Source organism: Vanellus vanellus (genome assembly GCF_965231255.1).
Source record: "Vanellus vanellus genome assembly, chromosome: 6".
NCBI lineage: Eukaryota > Metazoa > Chordata > Aves > Charadriiformes > Charadriidae > Vanellus > Vanellus vanellus.
In genome coordinates, this window is record NC_138911.1 from 54,125,277 (window position 1) to 54,141,454 (window position 16,178).

The window sequence follows — 16,178 nt, forward strand, 5'->3', positions numbered from 1 at the left end:
CATATTTTTGTATTTCTGCAGGAGACTATTGAAACCAGTGGTTGATGACACTGCTGAAGCTTTCCCAATGAGTTTGGCAAGCTGTGGGTGAGAGCTAGGGGCATGATCAGGAGCAGGTTTTGACAGAAACAGTGTTTTGTAGAGTGATTTCATAAAGTCATTAGTAGCTACTTCACTCTGATGCTAGAGCTTACACAGCTCCTTTCCATGCACTCTCCTCATCTTGATTTCTACCCTCACCCTTGGAACAGGAGAATATGCTTTGGTGGGGTGAGAGAGTGTGGGAAAGTCTCATGCCAGGGGGCAGTGGGTCAGTTTATTTATGCCAGGCCTAGACCTTCCTCCAGAAAAGGCTGTGATCCCTGTAGTCCCTAATTCACGTGCTTTGACCACTCCAAGTTGAGTTCCAAACTGCAAGAGATGTTTGGCAAGCCGAAGGCAGATCACAGAAAGCACAGATCTAAAAACAGGGTGAGTGATGGAATGGATAAAGTTTCTTAGCCACATCAGTCACAGCTTGTGTTTGTCACGCAGATTAAAATGACATGTACACAAAACGCGGGTAGGGAATGGTGGAAAAGTTGCTATTTCCAAACATGCTTCCTGGAATCATGCATGTTTCATGTAACGATTAATGGAAACTGCTGTGCAAGTGTTATGACCCTGTATTGTTTCAATATTGTTTATCATACAATACAGTTATTACAATATTATTATTGTGCATTATTATGTAGTATTAAAATTATCACAATATTATTTCAACATTTCTTACAGAGGGTAAGGATTTGACAAGCTGGCCATGGGAGCAGAGGAAGACAGAGACAGCCCAGGCATGAAGGAGACTTGATTTGCTGAAGTCACTTTTGATTTCCACCCTGCCATCCTGCTGCAGCCCTCCCAGTTGTTGGCAGGATGAATGTGGGACAGGATATAGCCCAGATGCTGGCAGCTGTGAGTTGACTCCAGCCATGCAGATGGGTCTTCCAGATAGGCTAGGACATGGCTTTGGGAACAGTGCTGGCAGCTAATCCGCTGGCAATACGCCACAGCTCAGTTACCCTATTGCACAACCCTGCCTGCTTTCAGGTTAAAGCTGGGGGGATCAGCTGCTCTCCCAGCTCCTGAGCACAAGCTGGAGAGAAGAACGGGTGTTACCCATGAAAACCCTTAAAACCACACACCGTAACAGGGGAAAGACAGGAGCGGAGGCACCGTTTTGAGACTGATCCAGGCAGGACCGAGAGCAGAAAAGTCAAATCCAGGTCTCCAACACTGGTCTTATTGTAAAAAAAAAAACCAACCCAAACCCAAAACCGAACAAACATTAATAAATGCTTGCAATTTCTGAGGTTTATGACTGCTGCGCACTGCTGATGGCCTCTTCCCTACACACTCCTCTTCCTCGCTTTGCTCAGGGCCCTGTGAAGGCAGGGGAGGAATTCACCTGTGTCCTCCCTGCCAGGCAGGCAGGAGGCTGAAGCGGTGCCAGGGACCACTCGGGGAAAGGATGCTGGACCTGCAGCAGCACAGGTAACGCTCATTCCAGCCTCACTCCATGACAGGGGAGTTGGGTTTCTCTGTGATGAGGGCCTTCGGCTATGTAGTATGTATTTTGTCAAGTTGTTCATCCTTTGTTCCACTGCTGAAGAGAAGCCGCTGCTAACGAAAGGCCTGGAGGATGGGGATTTTTTGGCTCAGTACCCACTAAATGATGACCCTATCATTTCTCCAGCTTCCCCAGCTATAGGTCTGAGCTGGTCTTGCAGCACATGGTGCATTTTGCTATTGCTCTGATGTGTCTAAATACTCACAGTTGCTAATATGAAAGGGTGTTTGCTGTTGAATGATTTTAGAACTGGTTTTGGGTGCCTGAGTATAAGATTTGGGTGAGGGTCTCTGGTGATCTCAGCCATGGGGCTTCTTGGATCACCCAGGGTAGGACCTATCCCCTAGGTGACGCTCAGCTGGAGAAAATGGACATGTTAAGAGCAGGGAGAGGATGTAAAGGGTACATCTATGCAGCAGGGTGGGTGTGAGGATCTTGTACAGTTGCTTCTCACAGCCGCTTTGGTTTATTTTGGCAGCGGTGCTCAGCATCTGGTGTGGTTCATGGCTGCTGCTGCTGGCACTGCTCTGGTCCATGCTCCCACTGCTGCAAATGGGAAAGCTCCTGTGGGATTACTTAGGCTCTTGTCTGTGCTGAGACACCAGGTGAGACAGAACACCCTTAGGGTGCCCTATGCCGTTAGCAGAAGAGCTGGTGGAAGTCATCCTACCCCACGTATGAGCCAACCTTTCCCTATAAGGCTCCGGATATACAAAAGCAGAAGGCTGTACCCTGAGCTATACTGCATTAGCAGCGTGTTGAGCTTGCCTGTTCTCTTTCGTCCTTCATGCCAGTGAAAATCTGACATGCTTTGATAGGGAATTCTGTTTTTTTCCCAAACTGGGGCTTTGCTGAATGCAAAGGCCAAGGAAGAGCTCTTACTTGTGCTGGTAGTTGGCAGCCCCATGGAGACGACAGGGCAAATGGGGATTTCTTGGGTACAGGGACCCCATATGCAAAGTCTGGCCTCACAGGCTAGCAAAATTCATACTGACTTTCTGGGACATTCCAGCACTTACTTTCGCTCCAAATCCTAAAATTTTGTACAAATATTTCCTTCTGCTTCTATAGTGATGGATTCCCTTGTTTCATGAACTTAGTAGAAAGGTTCTTCTCACATGGAAACACTTTATGGCAGCCTGAATCTCCCCCCCTCCCCCACCCCATTTCACACCGGGTGATGGGAACTGTAGTCCAAGAGCATCACCTTTCCCTTCTCTGTGATGAGCTGGCTTCCCAGACCAAACCACCTCTCCTACCATACTCCAAGAGTCAGGCAGTTCCCGTAATTCATCACACAATTTTATCAGTGAGATATTTATAGGACCTGGAGCCTTCCAAAGTGTCCTGCCCCTAAGAAGGGGCCTGAGCTCTGGAAGGTGGCTCTTGTAGGTCAGGTGCATCATGGGGAAATACTGTCAGATGATTTTAAGTTCTTTTAAAACTGAAACGTGGCATGTTCAGTGGCACGTTCTGGTTTAGATCTAAGTGACTGAAACAAAACAGCTAAACGTGGCTTTCCCTAATGCAAAAGGAAGATTTTATTATGCTTTTTTGAGAACTACATCTTCTAGAGAGAACCTCTGAGCGCCTGAAGCTCGTTCCCAGACAGCCTGAGCTGGTGGCTTCAGAGGGTGGCTGCCCAGCCAGCTATGCCAGCCATGAATTTGCTCCTCTGATTGCCGCATGTTTCTTCATGCCTCAGAGGCACGTGTCTTTCTAGACACCTCCTTAAACCAGCTGTGGGTTGGACACAGACTCTACAGTATATGCCACTAAGCAAACGCTAAATTCAGGTTTGTAAGGTATTTAATTTTCAGTCAGACATAAATTAGCTTTATTAAATCTGTGCTGTAAAAACACTAGTTGTTTTCTAACAAAATGTAATGTTCGTTCCCCCAGACTCCACCCTCTAAATCAGGAGCTCTGTAGACCCAGTCCTGACTTTCCCATTGCCTCCACACGCAGCGGCTTTGGCTGAACAAATGCAGCACTTTTCCCCAGGGTGGAGAGATAGGAGCCCCCCTCCTCATTTCAGTTAAGTTCTCACTGCCAGACAGATTTTCTGCTCCCTCCTTTGGCCCAAAGCATCTGCGTGTGTTTATGTTTTGTGACTTTGAAGAGAACGTAAAGGGGCTCATTTTATTAACGGTTAATAGACACTTCAAAGCAAAAATGTGGTTGAGAAATTAATCATTCTACACCTCCAAAGTGAGATTTATTGTAGCTCTGAAACTAATACAGAAATGAAGCAAAAACTAAATGCACAAATCACTATTTTAAAATAAAGTCAGGAGTTCAATGACTATGGTACGTGTACTGGTAAAATTAAATGCAAGGCCATCTAATTTCCTTCATTCAAAGATAATGTTAAAGTAATGTGTTGGTCCTTAGCATCTCAATGGCCCAAGGAAAGTGTTTCCCTTTTGCAGAAAAGGTCTTGTCTGATAATACTTTCCTAGATTATTGAAAAGATTTTGTTTCCCACTCTTCCTATATTTTTGGTCTAATAATCCAAATTAACTTCCTCTGAGGAAATGCCTACTTTCTGTGTTTACCAGGGCAAAGAAGGCCATTGTCTGGGGAAAATGGCTCTGATGGGAATGTGAATGCAGGGACAGGGCATTAACGTTTGCTGAGCTTGGTTACAAGTGGGATGGAGTTTCACCTAAGGGATTACATTCATAGATTCTTGGTGGATTTTTTTTCCACAGTCCCTCCCAATGTACAATTTGCCAGCAGGAAAATGTTGCCAGCTCCAGCTGCAGCAGCAAAGGTGCATTCTTAAATAACTGTCACCACCAGTTGCTGCTCTGGGAGCTGGCTCCCAGCAGCTCCTGGGAAGAGGACAAGATGCTCTCTGCCTGCTCCTGCGCCCACAGCCTCTGTGAGCACAAGCTGCCAGCAAACAGTGCCCATTTCACAGGTGAGACTGTCACCAGAGGAGCTCCCACGATAACCCTGCCATGTTTTCTCAGCCCCTCTGCTTGCTTCGGGTTGCCTGGTTGGGCAAGGATACCACCTTCCCAGCTGTGCAGCCATGTAGTCTGCATTGTCCTCAGTCTCTTTCAGCTCCTTCTAGGTTATTGTCACTGTGTTGTAACTCTGTTTCTACTGATGAGTATGTTCTGTTTTTTTCTCAAACCATATAGCACCGAAAATCTCAGTAGGCAGAACAGCTTTTCTTTTTGCTAAATTATTTGTACACAAGATATGTTTTTCCCCGAGGGTTGGAAAGGCTCAGCTTCCCATAATAAACACTTGTCTAATGCACTAAAGTGTCTCGGAGTAATTTTACTTTCTGTCCTCCTTGGTTTTATTTTCAAAAGCACAAAATCTCTGACTAGAAATAAATGACAGCTTTGCAGTGCAGGGATAAAGCCCCTGGACAAAAAGTGTTGCCGTGATATGAAAGGGAAATTCAAACGTCAACATCAAATCCTTAGACACCTTTGAAAGGGTTTCCTGTTTTTCAATCCTTTAGGGCCAGGCAGTGAGTTCACGCAGAGCTTGCTCAGTGCTTACTTACACGAGTAGGCCAGCTCGCGGTGGGGACAGCACGTCTGCTAGAGGCGCCTCGCTGCTGCGGACAACCAGCAGAATTTATAGCAGAAACCCACCCAAAAGAAGTCTTCATGCTTCAAATCACACGCCAAAAATGCACAAAAGCTTCAAACACACGTCAGCTTCCAGAAGATGGGGCTGCCCTTCCTCTCAGCATCATCCTGCCTGTTTTGGGAGACATTTGCAGCGCACAGGGCTGCTCGATCATCATACTCAGCAAACAACTTTGGTCCGGAGCTTGTTTTCAAGCAATGGTCCTTTCCTCATCCACAAAGCACTGTGGTGTGTTTGTATGTGTTGCTGCTGTGGAGCTGGGCTGAGCAAAGATGGTGGTGTCAGCCCAAAGAGAGATTAAGTGATTGTTGAGGAATTTCTTTATCACCATCCTGTGTAAATAGAGATTAGAGACAGAACGTTTTTCTTACAGCTACAAGCCACTTCTGCAAAACAGGAGGGAATACAGTGCTAGGCAGTATTACATCGCCGGCCTCAAGAATGTTGTTGCAAAATGGGAGGACCTGGACTCATCGTAGCATCCAGGTAAAGTGAGAACGGCAGTGCTGCTCTGCCTACAGTGCATTCCTCCGTCGGCAATGCCTTGTGGACCAGCAAGGCACCAAGCCCACATAGCTGGGTTTGTGTTAGTCCCAGGTCAACCTTACCCCAGCAGTGACGTGATCCTTGCAGGGCAGCGTTTGTCCCCTTGGTGAAGGTCTCTACAGGCAGTGGAGTTGCAGGAGCCCTGAGGAGGTCCCTGATGTACAGATGAGATCAAGCAGGAGCTCAAGTTGTGCTGGAAGTTTACTATATTCAAAGTGTCAGTTCTTATTTCTTGCTACGATAAATTGCTTTTATTTGAGGGGATGGCTAATTCTGTGCACTGGGCCTTGAATTCTGATCAGAAGAGGTGAGTTATGTGTGATATAGGAGAGTATATAGTGTAGCTTCCTATAGTTCAGTGGCTGCCGCCTTCCTTGCGCTCAGGCCTTGAAAAGTATACAGCACAGAGTAAAAATAAAATAGCATTCATCACTGGTAATGAAAAACCACTCCTATCCCAAAAGAGAGAAGAGTAACATTTTCCACAGTTTGAGGTGCAGGCATTTGACAGAGCAGGTCCTGCTACGTGCTTGGATGGCACCCAGCCCACGTCCCATCTCTGTTTACTCTGTAAATACTGATTTCCCAATGGGAACAAATGTTGTACAGTACAGTCAGAGTTAAAGAACTTAAAGAACTGCTCTGAAAAAAAAAAAAAAAAACCAACCCAAACCACACGCGTGCTTCACTTCTGCAGCATTCCTGAGACAAGGCTGTATTTTTATCATCTGCAAAACCAGCTACATCTGCTGTGCCGAGCTATAACTGGAATCCCTCATTACGACCTCCGTCAGAGAAGTGAGCCAACTTCTCTGGGGTATAATTTAAATTCTACCCAGTTCCATGGTTTTCCCGAGAAAAAGATAACACCCTGGTGCATGAAGTTGGATGAGAGACTAGCCCGGCTGAGCTGCTGCAAGAGGACCCGCTGCATGCACAACCTAACCTTTCCTAAAAGTCACTCCGGGCCACAGGCGTTCATTGCTGCTATGGGTGAACCCTGTTAAAAACCATCTCCCACGTTTTAGCCTCTTCCTGCACACAGCAGCTTTGAAGGAATGAGTTTTCTCCCTCCACCTGCCTCCAGCGGCCTTTGGGTTTGCTGCTCTCTTGGGTGCTGAGCAAAAGCTGCCCTCCTGCAGCGCTCAGGCCACCCAAAGGCAAAGGGATCTCCTGCACAGCTCCCAGCTGCCTGCGAGTCTGCCAGAAATGCCCGGCTTCCTCCGTCCCATCCGCCAGAGCTCTTGTGTTGCAGAGCTGCTCCCAAACCGCCTGGCAGGCCAGGGCTGGATGCCCGTGCTGTCACCGTTAGCTGGGTTTTTGCTCAACTGGTCCGAAGAGCTTCCAAATCCCCAAGAGGAGGGCAAGGCTCCAAGTCAGACTTAAGCCCAAGTCCTCTGCATGCTGAATAAGGGACACATCAATCCATGGGGGAAAACTGCAGCAACTCTCCGAGGGTCCCCTCTTGGCACTCATCATGGGAGGTTGCTCTCCTGCCAGGGTGTCCTAACATCAAATACGTGAATTATATGCTCCTTTTGTAGCATATTTCTTTTAGGAAGATAATTTCTGCACCCTCTGACTTCAAAGGGAAATCCCTGAAAACAGTGAAATAAGGCCAACGCCGGCTTTGCTGGTCCAGTGAGGACTGCTAGCTGGAGAAACGTGTCTCAGTTTCATTGTATCTGTTAACAGGATTCAATTAAGCTGCCAGAAATGATAAGCATTTAGAGGGACATCAGCCATCACTCCTCACTACCAGACAAAATCTTCGTCGTGTCAGCAGTCATAAATCACAGTGATTGTATTTGAGAAGTGTTATGCACTGTAAGTCATCACCAGGGCTTAATTCAGCTTCCCTCGGGGCACCATTGTACCTGGTAGGCCAAGGTAAATGTCTTGCATTGTTGGTACACAAGAAAGAAGCATTTCCGGGTTATACCAATTACGTTTATTTTCACTGAATTTAAAAAAAAAAAAAAAAGGTTCCTTCTAAAACAGATTAAAGGTTGCAAGTGGGAGGTTGGTCAAAAATAAAATTTTCCATTCCTACGGAAAAGTCAGGTTTTTTAAACACTTGGTTTGATACTAAATCAGGGCAAGAAAAGGGGAAATACTCCTTTTTTTCACAGAACATTATTTGTCACAAAGTTCTCGGCACATTTAAACCTTCCAGCCCTGCTCCGTTTGCAGCATACAGGCTGTTCCTTGCAATGCTGGTCCCAAGGGGCTTTTGCCCCTGTTTTTAGCCCAGGTTTAGGCAATATCTCTCACAATGCACCCAAGTAAAAAGCAACTCAGATGGACGCAAATTAACATCAGGCTCACAGCAGCCAAAAGCAACTGGCCAAACTGAAACGGTGAAGCCTGGAATGACCAAATGGGGGGGCATAAAATGTTTCATTTTCATGTTAAGATAAGGAATGGGAAAACGTCATCAAAACTGGCACCATCCCATAGGATGTATCTTTTTGCAGCAACAGACATTTCCCTCACAGATGCCTTTCAGCAGGAAGTCTTTGACCAACTGTAGGAGAAAGCGAACACCAGCTAATGCCCAGCACAAATGCATGAGCCTGGTGCGCCACCGTTTCGAGTCATCCTGGAGGTCTACACTGTGCAGAGCCCTACAGACTCCGCTTGGGACACAGGACAGCATCATTGCCCGTTGATGATGGATTTGTGTGGCAGCAAAGAAATGAGGGATAGTGATAATTTGGTAACTACAGTAGTGTCTGAGCATGATCAGGTACGAATTAGGGCTTGTCCCCCCAAGAAAGTGGCAGGACAATTAGCCCAGCTGAAGTGCATCTACACTAATGCACGCAGCATGGGGGACAAACAGGAGGAGCTGGAAGCCATTGTACAGCAAGGAAACTATGATATAGTTGCTATCACAGAAATGTGGTGGGAGGACACACACAAGTGGAGTGCTGTAATTGATGGCTACCAACTCTTCAAAAAGGATAGACAAGGAAGGTGAGGTGGTGGGGTGGCCCTCTATGTTAGGGGCAGTTTTGAATGTCTGGAACTTAACAGTGTGGATAACAGTGTTGAGTGTGTATGGATAAGAATTAAGGGGAAGGCCAATAAGGCAGACATCGTGATGGGAGTTTGTTATAGACCTCCCAATCAGGATGTAGAAGCCAATGAAGTATTCTATAAGCAGCTGGCAGAGGTCTCACAATCATCTGCCCTTGTTCTTGTGGGGGACTTCAACTTCCCAGACGTCTGCTGGAAATACTACGCAGCAGAGAGGGAACAGTCCCGGAGGTTCCTGGAGTGTGTGGAAGACAACTTCCTAACACAGCTGGTGAAGGAACCAACTAGGGGAAGTGCCCTACTGGACCTACTGTTTGTTAACAGAGAAGGTCTTGTGGGGGATGTAAAGGTTGGAGGTCGCCTTGGGCAGAGTGATCATGAAATGATAGAATTTTCGATTCTTGATGAAGCAAGGCGGGGAGCCAGCAGAACTGCCACCTTGGATTTCTGAAGGGCAGACTTTAGCCTGTTTAGGAGCATGGTCAAGAGTGTCCCTTGGGAGGCAGTTTTGAAGAGCAAAGGTGCCCAGGAAGGCTGGGCATACTTCAAGCAGGTGCTCTTAGAAGCACAGGAGAAGGCCATCCCCGTGTCTTGAAAAACGAGCAGATGGGGAAGAAGACCAGCCTGGCTAAATAGAGAGCTTTGGCTGGAACTAAGGAAAGAAAGGAAAACTTACATTCTCTGGAAAAGGGGGGTTGGCAACTGATGAGGACTACCAAGATACAACAAAGCTATGTAGGGGGAAAATTAGAAGGGCCAAAGCTCAATCAGAACTCAGCTTGGCCACTGCAGTTAAAGACAATAAGGAGAGATTCTTTCAGTATATCAATAGAAAAAAGGATGACTAGGGAAAATGTAGGCCCACTGATGAATGAGACGGGTGCCCTAGTGGTGGAAGACACAGAGAAGGCAGAGTTACTGAATGCCTTCTTCAGTCTTCACTGCTATAGCCGTCCCTCACAAATCCCATACTCTGGAGGCAAGGGGTAAGGTCTGGAGAGAGGAAGATTTTCCCTCAGTTGAGGAGGACCAGGAAGCTTGGCCAAGCTGGACATTCATAAGTTGGCCAAGCTGGACATTCATAAGCCCATGGGCCCTGACAGGATGCACCCGCGAGTGCTGAGAGAACTGGCAGATGTTATTGCTAGACCACTCTCCGTCGTCTTTGAAAGGTCATGGAGAACAGGAGAGGTGCCTGAGGACTGGATGAAGGCTGACATCACTCCAATCTTCAAAAAAGGCAAGAAGGAGGACCCAGGGAACTACAGACTGGTTAGTCTCACCTCTGTTCCTGGGAAGGTAATGGAGCAACTCATTCTGGATGTCATCTCCAAACACGTTGAGGAACAGGAAGTTATTGGAAATGGTCAACGTGGATTTATTGAAGGTAAATCATGCTTGACCAATCTGATAGCTTTCTATGATGTTATAACTGGTTGGCTGGATGAGGGGAGAGTCGTAGATGTCATCTACCTTGACTTTAGCAAGGTTTTTGACACTGTCTCCCATAACATCCTCATTAGGAAGCCGAGGAAGTATGGGCTAGATGAGGTGACAGTGAGGTGGACTGAGAGCTGTCTGTGTGACAGAACTCAGAGGGTTGTGATCAGCGGCACAGAGTCTAGTTGGAGGCCTGTAACCAGTGGTGTCCCCCAGGGGTCAATACTTGGTCCAATCTTGTTTAATATATTCATTAATGACCTGGATGAGGGGACAGAGTGTATCCTCAGCAAGTTTGCTGATGATACCAAGCTGGGTGGGGTGGCTGACACCCCAGAAGGCCGTGCTGCCATCCAGCGTGACCTGGACAGGCTGGAGAGCTGGGCAGAGAAGAACCTAATGAGGTTCAACAAAAGCAAGTGCAAGGTCCTGCACCTGGGGAGGAAGAATGCAAAGCACCAGTATAGGTTAGGGGCGGACCTGCTGGGAAGTAGTTCTGAGGAGAAGGATCTGGGGGTTGTGGTAGACAGTAAATTATCCATGGCCCAGCAATGTGCCCTTGTTGCCAAAAAGGCCAATGGAATCCTGGGCTGCATAGGGAAGAGTGTGGCCAGTAGGTCGAAGGAGGTCATTCTCCCCCTCTACTCTGTATTGGTGAGGCCACAACTGGAATACTGTGTCCAGTTTTGGGCTCCCCAGTTCAAGAGGGACAGGGAACTGCTGGAGCGAGTCCAGCGAAGGGCAACTAAGACGATTAAGGGCTTGGAGCATCTCCCTTATGAGGAAAGGCTGAGAGAGCTGGGACTCTTTAGCCTGGAGAAGAGAAGGCTGAGGGGAGACCTTATTATGGCGTACAAGTATCTAAAGGGTGGGTTGAAGGAGGATGGAGCCAGGCTCTTTTCAATGGTTCCCAGTGACAGGACGAGGGGCAACGGGCACAAGTTAGAACATAGGAAGGTGCGTTCAAATACACAGAAAAACTTCTTTACGGTGAGGGTGACAGAGCACTGGCACAGGCTGCCCAGGGAGGTCGTGGAGTCCCCTTCTCTGGAGATTTTCGAGACCCGCCTGGATGCAGTCCTGAGTAATGTGCTCTGGGCAATCCTGCTTTAGCAGGGGAGTTGGACTAGATGATCTCTAGAGGTCCCTTCCAATTCTGAAACTCCGTGATTTCGTGATATACAGACCAGAGGGGCATATCCTTCCACCCAGGGTGCCTAGGGATTTAAGAGCAGAGATGAATGGTGATGGAGATGGACAGACGGAAAAGGACAAGAACACAGAAGAGCCCACTTTCCGTCACGGTACAGCCTCAAAGCCTTGGGTGCTGCTACCCAGCTCTGATCTCTGCAGCCGTCACTGCATGGGCAGGTCTTGAGGAGGGTGATGAGATGTTAATGGGAATTGTAAACGGCAGCACAGGAGAAAACATGAAGGTGGTGGGATGAAAGTGGAGCAAGATGGTTACCATTGACCAAATCCATGCTTAGCCAGGAGAGCATTTACTGGGCCGTGGAGATGAAGCAAGAAGCTATGATGTGCTGGAGAGAGGTGTGCCAGCAGACAGCTGCAGAGAGATGAGGAGGCTGGGTAAAGTGGTGGGGTGGGAAGTGTCATCTCTTCACGCAGCATTTCAGGAGATGCTCTTGTGCTGCGGATGACACAGGCCTGGGCGGAGGCTTTGCTGCACAGATGGATTGGCAAACAGATGCTGCGAGGAGGGAAGCGGGTGCCTTGAGCCGAGCTGGAGAAGTCTCACCAAGTGCCCTCACCAAGTGTAGCGAGCCTCAGATTTCTTCCATATCCTCCTGGTGGGGGTTGTGCACCACCTCTTGAATTTCCCAAATTGCCAGACACTTTTCAAACTTCTGGCTGGGGAGGCCAATCTATGACCCACTCACAGGTGCTTTTTTTTTTTCCCTTAGCCTCCTAAGGGCCTGGTTGCAAATTGCTTCCTGAAATCAGGCTCCTTCCTTGCACACTGGAAAGCCAAAGCAGTCACCCCAAGCTGATAGAGGCTCTGGAAAATGTTGGTTCACGCTTGGTTCTTTCAGCGCCCTGCACCAGGCGCAGGAGGCGTTTCGGTCCTTGTGCTTCATTTCAACACCGTCAATATTGACCTTTTCTTTTCTTAATGAGAAGGGATTTGGAGAGGTAGGAGGGACAGGAAAGGAGGTTTGTTCTTCGCTCTTGCTTTGTGAGCTGAGCAGAGGAAAGAGACACTCGGGGCTCAGCCGGCTGGTGGTAATTTGCTCCTTTGTCCCTCTGCCGAGGCGTTTTGCTCACCTCGGTGCTCCCATTCCAGCAACCACTTTGGGGAATGCAGCACCAGCTTTTCCTTGCCCACAGGCAAGCGTGTGGAAAACTGGGTGGCCAACGTGCAACTCATGTTACCTCAGGGGACAGTTCACCTTGACATTGCTTAAAAATAGAAGTGCCGGGTCAGGAGGGTTTTGCTGCTTTCTGCACTGTGGGAAGGCGCTTTGCCACGAGGCAGAGAAGCCACGTTGAAAATCAGCTGCTCCTAAGGTTTTTTTTCCTCCTCAGCCTGCGGATCAAATAATGGGTGCCCAGCGATGGCAGTTTCAGAGAGTCCTCTGCTAAGAGCAATGAGATCAGGTCAGAAAGAGCTTGGCCCTTGGGCACTGAAATAATGGCTCCTACCTGTCCTGCCCACATCCAAAGGTTTAATACGGGTCCTTAGGAAGTGGGTGTTTTTCTAAATTCCTGTTCCTGGACTCAGGAAATTGTGCTAAAGGTTTTAACTTTTGCAGAAGGGGTTGTTTCTGCTGCTACATGTGCAGAGAAAAAAGACAAGACATGTCCTAAAAGCACAAAACCCCAATGAAGAGAGCCAACTTCTGTTCGTTAAAAAAAAAAAAAAAAACAACAAGTAAAACAACAACAAAAAACAGATCATGATGTGGGGAAGTTTAATTTACAATTTGTGAAGTCTGAGATTAACAGCACCGCATATCTATGAGACTTGAACAGCAGTAAGTGATTTCCCCTGCTTAATTCAGTATAAAAAAGTAACAAGACACCCATCCCCCCCCCCCCAAAAAAAAAAAAAAAATCTTCAGCCTCCAGCCCACACAAGCTCAGTCTAAAGAGCAGTTCCCAGTGAGGCAGATGGGAAAGCTGAAGCAGGCATCCAGCCTTGAGCAAGCGATTTCCAGCCTGTCTCACCAGCTGTGCGTGCCACGGCCAGAGCGTCGCAAAGGGCAGGATCAAGACTCTCCGCAGGCACTGGCCGCTGCCGGCAGCCCCGTGGCCGTGAGCAGCTCTGGTGCATGCGCAGCTTTTCTTGCGCCGTCCTTCAGACCGGCTCCTAATGGAAGTGATGACTCAGGCTTAATGAAGAAGCACACCTTCCTCTGTGTGCGAGCAAGTGCCGCGTCAGCTTTGTTTTACCACCGCCGGTGATGCACCATGCCTGAAGGCCCAACCAATAATCTCATTCTCTTATTTTGTAAACAGAAAGTAAAAATAATTTGCTTGGAAGTCACCAACAGATTAACAACCTCCAGCTGTAACTTTGATGACTAATTCAGCCTACTCTAACGCAGCTGTGCCAAAGTTCTCATTTGTATAATTTGACATCTTCCTACAGGTTCTCTGTGAGGAGGATTAAGAGAAGATGGGTTTTCAGAGGCAGCTGAGGTTTGTTTGAGGTTTGTTTTGAAACTGCACACTCAACAAGGTGTAAAGATTGTGCAGATCGCGTTAGGATAAGCCGCTGCACACCTGTTCGAAATGAGAAGTGGAAAGGGCTGATCTGGAAATCGGAGAGACTTTTTTGCAAAGCTGGAGGCCTGGTTTCAAAAAGCACAGAATTCAGTTCCGCGCTCACCAAAAAAAAAAAAAAAGGCTCTAAGTTAAATACTTTTAAAACCTAAGTTGATTCCAGCCTGTTTTCAGCATGAAGGCATGTAAAAACTTCTATATCAGAAAAAGCAGAGAAAAAAATTGAAATGCAGAACTATACTTCTCACGTCCCTCAGATTCTTTGTTTCTCTTCCAAGCTGATTTACTGTGTTATTGTGGATTTATTCAAACAAAAAGCGTCAGCACTTCAGGAGGAACAGATAGATCAGCCAAAATGCCCGATCCAACGCCATCTATTTTCAGCATTAGTTCAGAGCAGCTTGCAGTGGGCACGGGTAAGTAGATCCTGGTTGAAGTTAAATGCAGCAAATCCACCGTGTGAGCTCAGGGAACCTTTCACCACGCTCCTCTCTGGGTCACAGAAAGCTGTCATATTCAGGAAAATATGCCCTCTGCCTTTTCTGTGCCTAAGCTCATATTTAAGATCAAGCTGTAAAGACACTTTTTGACCATGCAGTTTGTCTCTTTGCAGGAAGGGAGAGAGGAGGCTGAGGAACAGCCCAGATGCACGAACAAAGGGAACAATGGGAGCCATTCTGCAGGCAGAGGCTGCTGCGTTCTTGGACACATTCACATGGATAAAGGAGATCAAATAAGAGCCTCCAAAGCTGCACGATGATAAGAGAAAAATATTACAATGCTGTTCTGCAGGCTGGATTGTGCAGTGATTATACAGCAGTTTGTCCAACACAGCTTCCCAGGGCCAAAATGCAATCAGTAACCCTCCCCTTAGACTCCTGGCTTCTCTGCAGAGCCACAAGAGCATCTGATAATTCCCTGGCAGCCCCAGCCGTGGACAGCCTTGTGCAAAGATGTGGTAAGTTGAATGTCCGGTTTGTGCGCTTTTCACAGAAAGAAGCCAGGGTTTTCACATAGAAAGAGACCAGGTCGGAGGCACAGCGCAGGGAGGGATGTCCATGTCCCTCCTCTGACACTGATCCACTCTTTGGTCTTGGGCAAGTCACCTAGTTGGCCATCTGAGTGCCAGGAGCCGTGGTTGCAGGAGGCATGAGGGGGACCAGGACTCTCTTCATGCTGCCATGCAGTCTCCCTGAACATCTGTGCCCAGTGAAGATATGTCCTGATGGCAAAGGGACAGGTACAGAAGAGAGCAGCAGATGGAGTGGTGGTGGTGGTGGCAGCCGGCTGTTGGGTAACAGAGTCCAAGGTGGGACACAGGCGGGTGGAACACAGGTGGGGAGAGGAATGGAGAGTCCCCTCCTGTGGTTCAAAAGGAGGTACCAGCCAACTCGACCCTTCTTGGCTGACTAGAGCTTCAGTTAGAGCCGGTGCCGGGGCAGTATGTTGCTGGCAGCTCCAGAAAGCTTGAATTAGGCTTTTAAAAAGGAACAGCCCAGGCAACATTATTGAGAGCTTGCTTCCAGACAGCTCTGCTTGATACGGAGTACGGACAGCAAGCAAAGAAAAACGAGCACAGTCTCTATTGTAGCTCCATTAGAGCTTCGTCCCTGTGCTCGCGGAGCAGCGGGCGACGTGGCTGCACCAGCTGTGGGGCTGGCAGGCTGCCTCTGGGCTGGGCCGGGAATGGAGAGGTGCGTCTCCCAGATCCCCTGTTTCTCTGCTGGGGCGTTTCCACCCAGCTACAAATTGCACCACTTCTTGACGCAGGATGTCTCGTAACTGTGCCGCCTGCCCCGCTCTCCCTCACCGCCTCTGAAGATGAGTGTTTATACCAAAACCCAGAGACGCGGCAGTGCTTCGAGAGGCTTAAAAGATGGATGATGTTAAACATCTCTAAAAGGAGTCCTGGATGTAGACATGATTTCTGAGCACATCCAAAGGAGCCTCTTCACCTCCGCTTCCCGCCAGCAGAATCGCTCAGGGCATTTGTGTTTTAAACAGATGGACGGTAGCCCAATAAAAACAACGGCAGCTTTTATATACAGCCTCCAGTCCAAGCCCTTCCAGGAGCGACTGTTTCGAATAGCAAAGAAATACACATCAAAGCTAGCCCACAGCATCTGCCAGGCTTGTTGGGGGAGCCGCAGCGCCTGTGTCGTGGGTACGTCGCAAATGT